Raw genomic sequence first — 11,074 nt, 5'->3', positions numbered from 1 at the left:
TCATAACCAGACATCATAGATTCTTCTAACAATCATACTGAGGTCAATAGTCCTTTGACCCTAAGATTGCGAATATATCGTTTTAAGCAAACTACGAAGAGTTTGTTCATGCAAATCTACATTTGTCTCTTCGTAAGTTGTTAAGTTTGTTTATGGACTAAAAGACTATGGTTTTATCATAAAGCTTCAGACAAGGAAGATTGAATGAACGTTTCAACTTTATTAATGAATGAATAGGCAATTACAAGCAAGAGTCTTCATGAGACTTTATTACATCAAATGTTCAAAATAAAGACTACAACTCTTCTTGTGGGCACTATTGACAACAGCGGAAACCACGCCGCCGGGCAATCTTTGGCATTAAAGCTACTAAGACTCGGATATTTTTGGCCAACCTTGAAAAAGAACTCCCACGAGTGGGCCAAGAAATGCGACAAATGCCAAAGGTTCGCTAACGTCCCGCGCCAAGCGCCTGCCCCGCTGTGCCCGGTCATCGTGCCGCGACCCTTCGCAAAGTGGGGAATCGATCTCATCGGCGAACTACCTATGGCTCCGAGGCAATACAAGCATGCGATCGTGGCAATCGACTATTTCACGAAGTGGGTAGAGGCTGAACCGCTGGCAAAGATCACCGAGACAAACACAACGAACTTCATCTGGAAGAACATTGTCTGCCGCTTCGGGATCCCCGCGTCGATTGTGACTGATAACCGAAAGCAATTTGACAACGCGCGCCTCCAAGAAGTATGCGAGCAGTTGGGCATTAGCAAGACTTTCTCTTCCCCCCGCCATCCTCAAGCCAACGGTCAGGTAGAGGCGGTCAACAAAACGATCAAGGTGAATCTGAAGAAGAAGCTGGAGGAGAAAAATGGGGCTTGGGCCGACGAGCTCCCCAATGTCCTATGGGCGTACCGAACCACCGTGCGAAACGCGACCGGCGAAACCCTTTTCGCTCTCGCGTTCGGCGTCGAGGCCGTGGTGCCCGTCGAGACCAAGCTGCCGACCCCGCGCATCGAGGAATACGAAGAAACCGCCAACAACAACGCGATTAGGCTCGAGCTGGACCTCATAGATGAGAGGAGGGCGGACGCGCTCACCCGCCTTGCTGCACAAAAGAGGAAGGTCGAAAAATACTACAACTCCAAGGTCAAGCTGTGGCAGTTCGCCGACGGAAGCCTTGTCCTCAGGAGGGTGTTCCAAAACACCAAAGTTCAAGGGCCGGGAGTCTTGGGCCCCACTTGGGAAGGTCCGTACCGCGTGCGCCGAGCCATCCACAACGGCACATACGAGCTCGAGAACCTGGAAGGACTCGTATTCACGCACCCTTGGAACGCGGAACACCTTCGGCGGTACTACCAATAGATGCCCATTCCCGCTTACTCTATGTTTTGTTATGTCATTTCATTTTCAATTTTTGAAATGACATTTTTAAATCTCAAGTATGGCCAAACGGCCTGGGAATGTAATTTTTTAACTATTTCAACATTGTAATCGAATTACATTTCGCTTCGAAACCTTTACCTTATTTTGTAACAATTTCTCGTCTTCTCTGCGAGTACCCGAGAAACTCGGGGGGCTAGCGGATTGTTGGGACTTTGACTTCGCCTAGTCGAGCTCGTCACTTTGCCTAGTCGAGCTCGTCGCTTCGCATAGTCGAGCTCGTCACTTCGCATAGTCGAGCTTGTCACTTTGCCTAGTCGAGCTCGTCGCTTCGCATAGTCGAGCTCATCACTTCGCATAGTCGAGCTCGTTACTTTGCCTAGTTGGGCTCGTCGCTTCGCATAGTCGAGCTCGTCACTTTGCCTAGTCTAGTTCGTCACTTCGCCTAGTCGAGCTCGTCACTTCGCCTAGCCGAGTTCGTCACTTCGCCTAGTCGAGTTCGTCACTTCGCCTGGTCGAGTTCACCACTTCGCTTCGCCTAGCCGAGTTCGTCACTGCGCCTAGTCGAGTTCGTCAATTTGCCTAGTCGAGCTCGTCACTTCGCCTAGTCGAGTTCGTCACTTCGCCTAGTCGAGTTCGTCACTTCGCCAAGTCGAGTTCGTCACTTCGCCTAGTTGAGCTCGTCATTTCGAGCTGGCCACTTCGTCTAGTCGAACTCGTCCCTTCGCCTAGTCAAACTCGTCACGTCGTCTAGTCGAGCTCGTCACCTCGTCTAGTCGGGCTCGCACAATGACGCGTTTTACGCACCGAAAGGTAGCTAAAGGTTAACAAGTCGGATCCGCGCACCGGACCTCCAACCCCGCGCGACGCTCTCGCACAATTCCACGCCCCGCACACCGATAGGCAACGGGGCGTCGGTAGATCGCGTCCGCGCACCGGACCGTCGATCTCGGCAGTCAAAACCCAAAACGTGACGCGCGTACCGACAAGTACCACGCTCACTGGGAACTGGAAGCTCGTCCCGATAAGCACGCCGATAGGTAGCGTACTCGCCGGAAGACGAGCGCGACGGCCACCCAGCTCGCACACGCCGACAGGCGACGAGTCACGAATGGATGGCCGAAGGTCGCACCCGCCGGGCGAATCTGGTCTAGCCAGCGCCCGCGGGAAGCTTCGCCGCCAAGTGCGGCAATAAGCCGTGCAAACCGGTTACGCTAGGTAAGGCAGGCCGGGCTCGTGAGACATGCACCGATCACAACGCACGAATCGATTACGCTGAGCATAGCAAGTCGAGAAAATAAGACGCATAACAGACGAAAAGGCTTTAACTAAGGCAAACAATATTGTACGAGCAACCCAAAAAGAAAAGTATGAGAGTACGGCAAACTTCTAACGGAAGAAAGACATAACAAAATTCCGAAAGAAAGCATGACGCAAGCGCTAAACAAGTGCGCGGAAAACCGAAGAAAACTCGGCTACTCCGAGCCAAAGTCGATCTGCTCTTCGTCTCTTTCGGGGCAGGGGGCGCCGAACCCGCCGATGGCTTCTCCGTCGAGTTGACGGTTCGTCGACTGTGCGGCGTCCGCGGGGGCTTGGGGGAGCAGGTCATCCTCAGGCGGCTCGTCGTCCAGAGGAGGAAACATGACGTCGAAGAAGGAAAACGTGGTCCCACGAGACATGTTCTCCTTCACGGTCGCATCTCGGACCCGTTTGGCTTCCTCATAACGGGCCGCCTCCAGCGCGAGGTCCCAGTCATCCTCCAAGTCTGTCTTGGACTGCACGGCGTTGTCTTTCTCCTCGGCAAGGATCTGCACCTCCGCCCGGAAAGTATCCCTCTCCCTCTCGGCCTTGACCCGGGAGATCTCACTCACTGACAGCCGAGCGTGGACGATGTTCAGCTCCTCGTCCCGGCTCGAGAGCGCCGCCTGGAGCTTCTTCGTCTCCCCTAAGAAGATGTCGGCCGCCTGCTCCGCCTTCTCCCGAGACGCCTGCCCGGCCGTGCGAAGAAATTTCTCGGTCACCAACTCCTCGCGAGCTCGCTTCAGCTCCTCCTCGAGTGCTTGAAATTCTCGAGCGGTGCGGGCTCCCGCTAGAGCGTCAGCGTGGGCGGCCGCCGTTCGCTCCTTGTCCTTCTCCATAATCTGCATGCGCCGCAGCAGGTCCCGGAGAATGCGGCCGCTTCGCTCTTGACGTGCGAGCATCTGCAGAGACAAGTGATATACGTATAATCGAAGTAAGCATAATGGTTACGCATGAGATAAGCAGGTGTATCGTACCTTTCGGGCATCGCCGATCCCGTTTTGGAAATGCTCCAGATCGCTTGCCGTCAGCAAACCTTTGAAGTCCCGCAGAGAGGTCCCAAGAATCCCTCGGGAGCATTGATCCCTCAGCTCCGCCGCCTCCGCCAATAGCATCGAGTCCATGCTATCCGGCACCGTCGATGTGTGGGTGCGCTTGTGGCCAGAGGGTGGCCCAAAGGAAGTCGACGACGACGATCGCTTGTTAGAAGAGATCGCCTCGTTCCCCGCCCGCGGTGGCGACCCTCGGTGGCGAACCTCAGCTCGGGGGCAAGCCGCGGTCGTAGCTTCAGTGATAGGTGCCACTTTCGGCACGTGTGTGCGCGGCCGATGTCGTCTGGGCATGGTATCTGAATGAGAGAGAGACGACAGTAAGTTAGAACACACACGATAAGCGTAATACAATGAAAAGCGCGATAACGCGAGAGCGTGTGAACGACTAGTACCCCCCGCGTCGGGGGGAGGGGCGGACGAACCCCCCGCCTCTGATACAGGGTCCTCCGTAACCTCCACGCCGAGACCAAGACACGGAGGGACGTTGTCACAAGGCACGAACCACCCGGTCCTCACCATCAGGTCCGGGGACTCGAACAGTGACCCCTGCCGCCTCGAATCCGGGATCACTTTGATCACGGATACAAGTTCGGAATCTTCTACGTCCCCGACGGAGGGAAAATCGACCGCGGACCCAAACGTCAAGGGCGCGGACCCGAAGGCCGACTCGGAAACCCACACCCAAGGGTACCGATGCTTCGAGGTAACCTTGGTAACGATGGAGATGCGTTTCCGAGGGCACGCGCAGTAGAAGCCTGGTTTCCCCGGGACCCCGCGAACGACCACGAGATCCTGGATATCGTCTGCGGTGACTGCCCGTTTCTTTGCTCGGTAGAGCATCATATGGCACGCGGCCACCGCCCGGTAGAAGGACGGAGACATCTGCGACGCGTGCACCCCCAACCGCTCTCGCCCGGCCCATTAGCGCCTGCGTCTGGCCCGGCGGCATGGCCCGACTCGCCAGATGGGATGCCGCCGACCCCTAGGGCTAGGGCAACCAGCGCCTCGGCCGCCGCCCCCTGGCCGGCGCTGTCCGGCCGCCGCTCGTCGTCTCTGGCACCGACGTTGCCGCCAACGACGCCGCCCGCCTCCGGCGGCCCTCCATCGACGCCCTCTGCCTCCGATCGACCTCCACCGGCGCATCCCTCCTCGGGGGAGGCCGGGCCCAGAGTACCCAGGCCTCCCTCGCCGCCGCCCGCTTGCCGGACAGTCCCGACATCGCCACCCAGGACCGGCGTGACTCTCCCTGCGCTCGGCTCGGCCGACGCGACTCCTTCCAGGGCAGGCGCTCCACCAGCGCGGCTTGGGCCTCTCCCGGCAACGCTTCCAGCACAGACAAGGCCGACGGGGGTCGGCCCACCTTCGCGCAGACTCACCTCGGCGGGCGCACCTTCCCAAAGGCCGCGCGCTTCCCCGACGACGTCGGGGTCCCCTCTGGCGACGTCTCTGGTGCGCGTACCCTCCTCCGCGTCAGCCAGCCATGCATCGACCGAACGAAGATCGCCTCCAGCCATCTCAATCGACCTGTTGCCCGAAGGCGGTGAGGGGGGCGCTGCGTTTTGGGTATCCACAAGGGATGAGAATTGCGCCCAAAGGTCGTCTAGGTTTACATCTTGATTCCCGAGCAGAGGGAAGAGGTCATCTTCAACGAACCCACGCCCCGACAGGTGGTTGGTGGGGACCATTGGCACGTGTAGCGAGGAAAAAACGAAAAGAAACCAGAGAAAGGAAAAATAAATAGTAAAAGAGGCTTGAGTCGAACCTTTTCGCGATGGATCGCTTCGGTGGGGCGACGATGACAGGAATCTTGAGTTTACCGCATAAGCTTCACTCGACGATAAACTCGGGGGGCTAATGTTATCGGCCCGACCCCAGTCGCGGCAAATCAAAGGCAAAACAACGATCAAACTTGCCCTAGCCATTGATCGGCCCATGGGCCGGCTCGGCCAAGGGCCGACCCAATAGCCTCGGCCCAAGACCGAGCTCGACCTCGGCCTCACTAGCTCGACCTCGGCCTCACTAGCTCGACCTCGGCATCACGAGCTCGACCTCGGCCTCACGAGCCCGACCTCGGCCTCACGAGCTCGACCTCGGCTTCACGAGTCCGACCTCGGCCTCACGAGATCGACCTCGGCCTCACGAGCTCGACCTCGGCCTCACGAGCTCGACCTCGGCCTCACGAGCTCGACCTCAGCTTCACGAGTTTGACCTCGGCCTCACGAGATCGACCTCGGCCTCACAAGCTCGACCTCGGCCTCATGAGCTCGACCTCGGCCTCAGAAGCTCGACCTCGGCCTCGTGAGCCTATCCTCGGCTCTATGCTATCCTCGGCCGAGCCTATGCTATCCTCGGCCAAGGGCCGAGACTATGTTATCCTCGGCCGAGGGGCCCACCAATGACGCCATCCTATGCTATCCTCTGTCGGGCCTATGTTATCCTCTGCCAAGGGACATACCAATGACGCCATCCTATGCTATCCTCGGCCAAGGGCCGAGCCCATGTTATCCTCGGCCAAGGGGCCCACCAATGGCCCCTTGGTCGCCTATAAATACAGGCGCCGCTCACCTTATCCAGGTAATCCATTCTTGAGGACTGAAACGCTGTCGAACTCACCTCTCGCTCGTTTCTCTCAAGTCTCGGCCCCTAAACACTTAAACCCTCTATTCTCCACCTCAATCCCACTAATGTTGAGCATCGGAGAGGTAAAAAGAGGCACCCCCTCTGTTTTCCCTTCTTAGCTCACGGTTCTCTTATCCTTTCCAGGTACCCCGACGAGCTCAGACACCATCGACAGCCAAGGGAAGATCTGGGCAACCAGGTCCGACACGCTCGAGCCCTGGCGAGGCCACTTGGTCCGGCCTTGGGTCTAACCGCCTGTGGCTCCTAAATCATTGTTCGAAGCACGGCGACAACATTAGTCAACTTTGTGATCTAAACCTGTCTGTTAACTTTACTTGTGATGACTGTGTTGTGACTAACAAGGAACATGATGAGCTGATGAAAGGAAACAGATCTCAAGAAAACTGTTACATGTGGTCTCCAAGAAAAGAATCACATGTCACAACGTGTCTCATTTCATAAGTTGATGAAGCTAAGCCATGGCACCAAAATCTTGGTTATCTAAACCTTAGAAGCATGAACAAGATTGTTTCTGAAGAGGCCATTGTTGCACTCCTTGACGTTAAGATTGTTGAAGGAAAAATCCGTGGTGATTGTCAGATAGGAAAACATGTCAAGAAGTCTCACAAGATGGTGCAACATCTTACCACCTCACATGTTATGGAGCTCCTACACATGGACTTGATGGGTCCTATGCAGATTGAAAGTCTCAGTGGAAATAAATATGTGTTTGTCTATGTCGACGACCACTTCTCCATGTACACTTGGGTTGATTTTATTCGTGAAAAATCTGACACTTTAACTATTTTTGAAGCCCTATGCAAGCAAGTGAAAAGAGAGAAAGGTGAAAGTATTGGTAAAGTGGTCAGAATTAGAAGTGATCATGGGAGGGAGTTGAGAACAATAGTTTTGCTAACTTTTGTATTGCAGAGGGCATTGCTCATGAATTCTTTGCTCCTATTACTCCACAACAGAATGAGATTGTAGAAAGAAAGAACCGTACTCTTCAGAAAATGGCGAGGGTAATGATGCTTGCCAAAGGCATTCCTCTACACTTTTGGGCCGAAGCTTTCAATACCGCTTGTCATATTCACAACCGAGTTTCCATTCGCCCAGGCATTACTGTAACTAATTATGAGATATGGAGGGGAAGGAAGCCAAATGTTAAATATTTTCATGTCTTTGACACTATTTTTTATATTCTGGCTGATCATGATCCTCGACAGAAGTTTGATCAAAATAGTGATAAAGGTATTTTTCTTGGCTACTCTAGAAACGTCGTGCTTATACTGTCTATAATAAATGCACTAAATCCATGATGGAATCCATATATGTTGTTGTTAATGATTCCCCTGATGTTTCTATGAGTATTAATGATGATGATGAATCTATACCCAGTAGTTCAGATGTCAGGACAGATGTTGCTGATAAGTCTAACGACATTGTGTCTCAAGATGATTCCTTCCCTGATGACTCATGCCCTGACAAGGAAACATAGGCTTTTCTTGAAAGACGTGCGTCAGAAGAATTCAAAAAATCATCTTTTTGAAGAGGTCCTTGGTGATATTGAAGATGGGATACGTACTCGGATGAAGAATCCTGTCAACTACAGAGAAATGATTGGTAATGTCTGCTTTGTCTCTAAGATCGAACCTAAAAATGTTACTGAGGCTATTGTTGATGAATACTTGATTAGTGTTATGCAAGAAGAACTTGTGCAATTTGAAAGAAATGATGTATGGGAATTAGTGCCTAAACCGAAAAATATAAATGTTATTTGAACTAAGTGAATTTTCAAAAATAAATCTGATGATCAAGGTAATATAACTTGAAACAAAGTTAGACTTGTGACACAGAGGTATACACAGGTGGAATGGGTGGATTTTGATGAAACTTTTGCTCATGTGGCTCGGCTTGAAGCTATCAGATTATCACTTGGTAGCTCTTTTCATCTTCATTTCAAACTATTTCAGATGGATGTCAAAAGTGCCTTTCTGAATGGGTACTTGAATGAAGAGGTGTATGTTGCACAACCTAAAGGATTTGTTGACCTAACTTGCCTCAGCATGTGTACAAGCTTAGAAAGGCGCTCTATGGATCCTACAACTCTTTTCAATGAAGGTATAGTTCTTATAAACGATTTGATACCTAACTTTGATTGTAGACAGGGTCTTGATAAAGTTGTCCTCACGATAAGAATTGATACAATATATCTCTTGATCAAGAGATTTGATACCTCTTCAAAGACTTCGATTATTTCATGGCATTTAAAGAGTTTTTATGTGTTGTTAAATAAAAGCCGTCATAACAACATATGGCATTCGGGCGACTATTCAAGATATAGACAATGATAGAATTGTTAAGACAATAACCAATCTGACAGAGATACATAACAACTGATAAAAAATTGTCTAGTAAGATTGGCATAAATTAGGATAGAAATAACATACAATATAGATAAGAAGGTAAACACCACGATAGAATTCCAGCATAATGGGTATGAAAGACTGACTCAATTTCTTGTGCATAATGGGTATGTTCGTGGAAGAGTCGATAAAACTCTGTTCATAAAGAAAGATGAAGGAAATCTATGATTGCGCATATTTATGTTAATGACATTGTGTTTGGAGGAATATAGAATAAGATGGTGGACCTTTTTATGTGACAAATGCAATCTGAATTCGAAATGAGCATGGTAGGTGAGCTCAACTTCTTTTTGGGCTTTCATATCAAACAGATGGATGACGAAATCTTCTCACAAACGTACTTCGGCTGCCACTCGTGTGAAACATACTATAGATGAACTTGGTGAATCTGTTGATAAAAGCATGTACATAAGCATTATTGGAAGCCTCTTAGGGCATGTTTGGTTAGAAAAGAAAACTGGAATGTGAATAGGAATGAGAATGACAATGACAATGGAATGGGAATACAAAGCTATTCTGATGTTTGGTGCTTATTTTTTATCAAATAAATATTAGAATGGAATAGGCTAGTAATTGACAAAAATATCCCTATTTCATCTTCCCCAAAGTTCAGGCCATGGTTTTTGTTTTCTTGGAAACCAGCAAAATTTCTGGAAAAAAAAAAAAAAGAAACCAGGATAATAAATCAATGTCGTTTGATTCAACTCCACGATTCATGAAACAACCACACCTCTACCATCTCCAGCATTCTCACCCTTCTCCTCCGATAAGCCTCCGTCCAACCACCGCCGCCACGTAACCATCTCCGGCCCGCCTCGCTGCTCACTGTGGGAAAAGACCACTGCTCCACATGATTTTCGACCATGTGGAATCCATCTAGAAACATCAGTGACCAGAACTAGGAGGGATTCGACAATCTCGTGTTCAATCCAGAGGCCAGAGGCGGAGATTCGACGGCGGACGGAAGAGACGGCGCCGATTTTGGCCGGAGTAGAGGCAGAATGTTTTTTTTAAGCAAGTTCAATGGAATCCATGTGTGTGAGTTTTTTTTTTCCAGCCATTGTTCTTAGGTTGTAATACAAAGGTTTATTTTTTTTTTAACTTTGTTTTTATTAATGTATTCTTATCGTGAATGACCGAAGAATTGTTAAGATTTTTAAAATATTTTTTTTATGTGTGTGTGTTTTGTGTTTGAAATTTAGACATGGGTAGTTACGGTAAAAAGTCGATTACAAGATGGAATCCTTCATTCCACTGGGGTTGCTAAGTAATACTCATTACCTCAAATCAAAGTAATGATGATTCTATAGAATCATCATTCTTTCATTTAAAAATAAACCAAACGTAAGAAAACTAAATTTTATGAATCCATTCCATTCCATTACATCGAATTGGCTCTAACCAAACATGCCCTTATACCTTACTGCCATTCATCCAGATATTGCTTATTAATTTGGTGTGTGTGCTCGTTATCAAGCCAATCCCAAAGCTAGCCATCTCTCTCAGGCTAAGCGTATTGTAAGGTACATCTCGGGAACTGCTGACTTTGGTTTATTGTACTCTTTTAATACCACCTATACTCTTGTGGGATACTGTCATGTTGACTTGATAGGAAGTGCAGTTGACAAAGGAAGCACTTCAGGCGGTTGTTTTTATCCTGGAAACAAACTAATCTAATGGTTCAGCAAAAAGCAGAACTGTATTTCTCCATCTACTGTAGAGTCAGAATGCATTGCCGCGGGGAGCAGCTGCACTAAACTGTTCTGGATGAAACAAATCCTTGCTGAGTATGGCGTTGGACAAGATGTCATGACATTGTTTACGACAACATCAATGCTATCAATATCTCTAAGAATCATATTCAACACAGCAAGACTAAGCACATAGAGATCAGACATCACTTTATTCGAGACCTTATGGAAGATAAGAAGATCAGGCTCGAGTACATTCACACTGAAAAACAACTTGCTGACATATTTACTAAGGTTTTAGATGCCAATCGCTTTGAGGATTTGTGGTCCTCCCTTGGTCTATGTGTTATTAATCAATAGCAATTACTGGATCCTCGCCAGTTTTGTGCCTTAAAGGCTCTTGTGTATCTTGAGCTCATTTTTCTGAATTGTTGCTTATGGATCGATGTTTTTTTTCTTTTTCATGGGCCCATTTATCTGCTAGCCCATTCGACACGGTTACAGGGCTATAGTGCCTATATGGTTCTTCTATTTGGGCTTGTGCTATTTTTTTGCCCCACTTAGCATAGGACGTCGTTCGGAGCTTCATCACCTCCAAACGCATGTA

The sequence above is a fragment of the Urtica dioica genome, chromosome 3 (assembly GCF_054948205.1).
Source record: "Urtica dioica subsp. dioica isolate 48M chromosome 3, U.dioica_male_clone48M_v1_H2, whole genome shotgun sequence".
Taxonomy (NCBI): Eukaryota; Viridiplantae; Streptophyta; class Magnoliopsida; order Rosales; family Urticaceae; genus Urtica; species Urtica dioica.
This window is presented reverse-complemented; position numbering follows the sequence as displayed.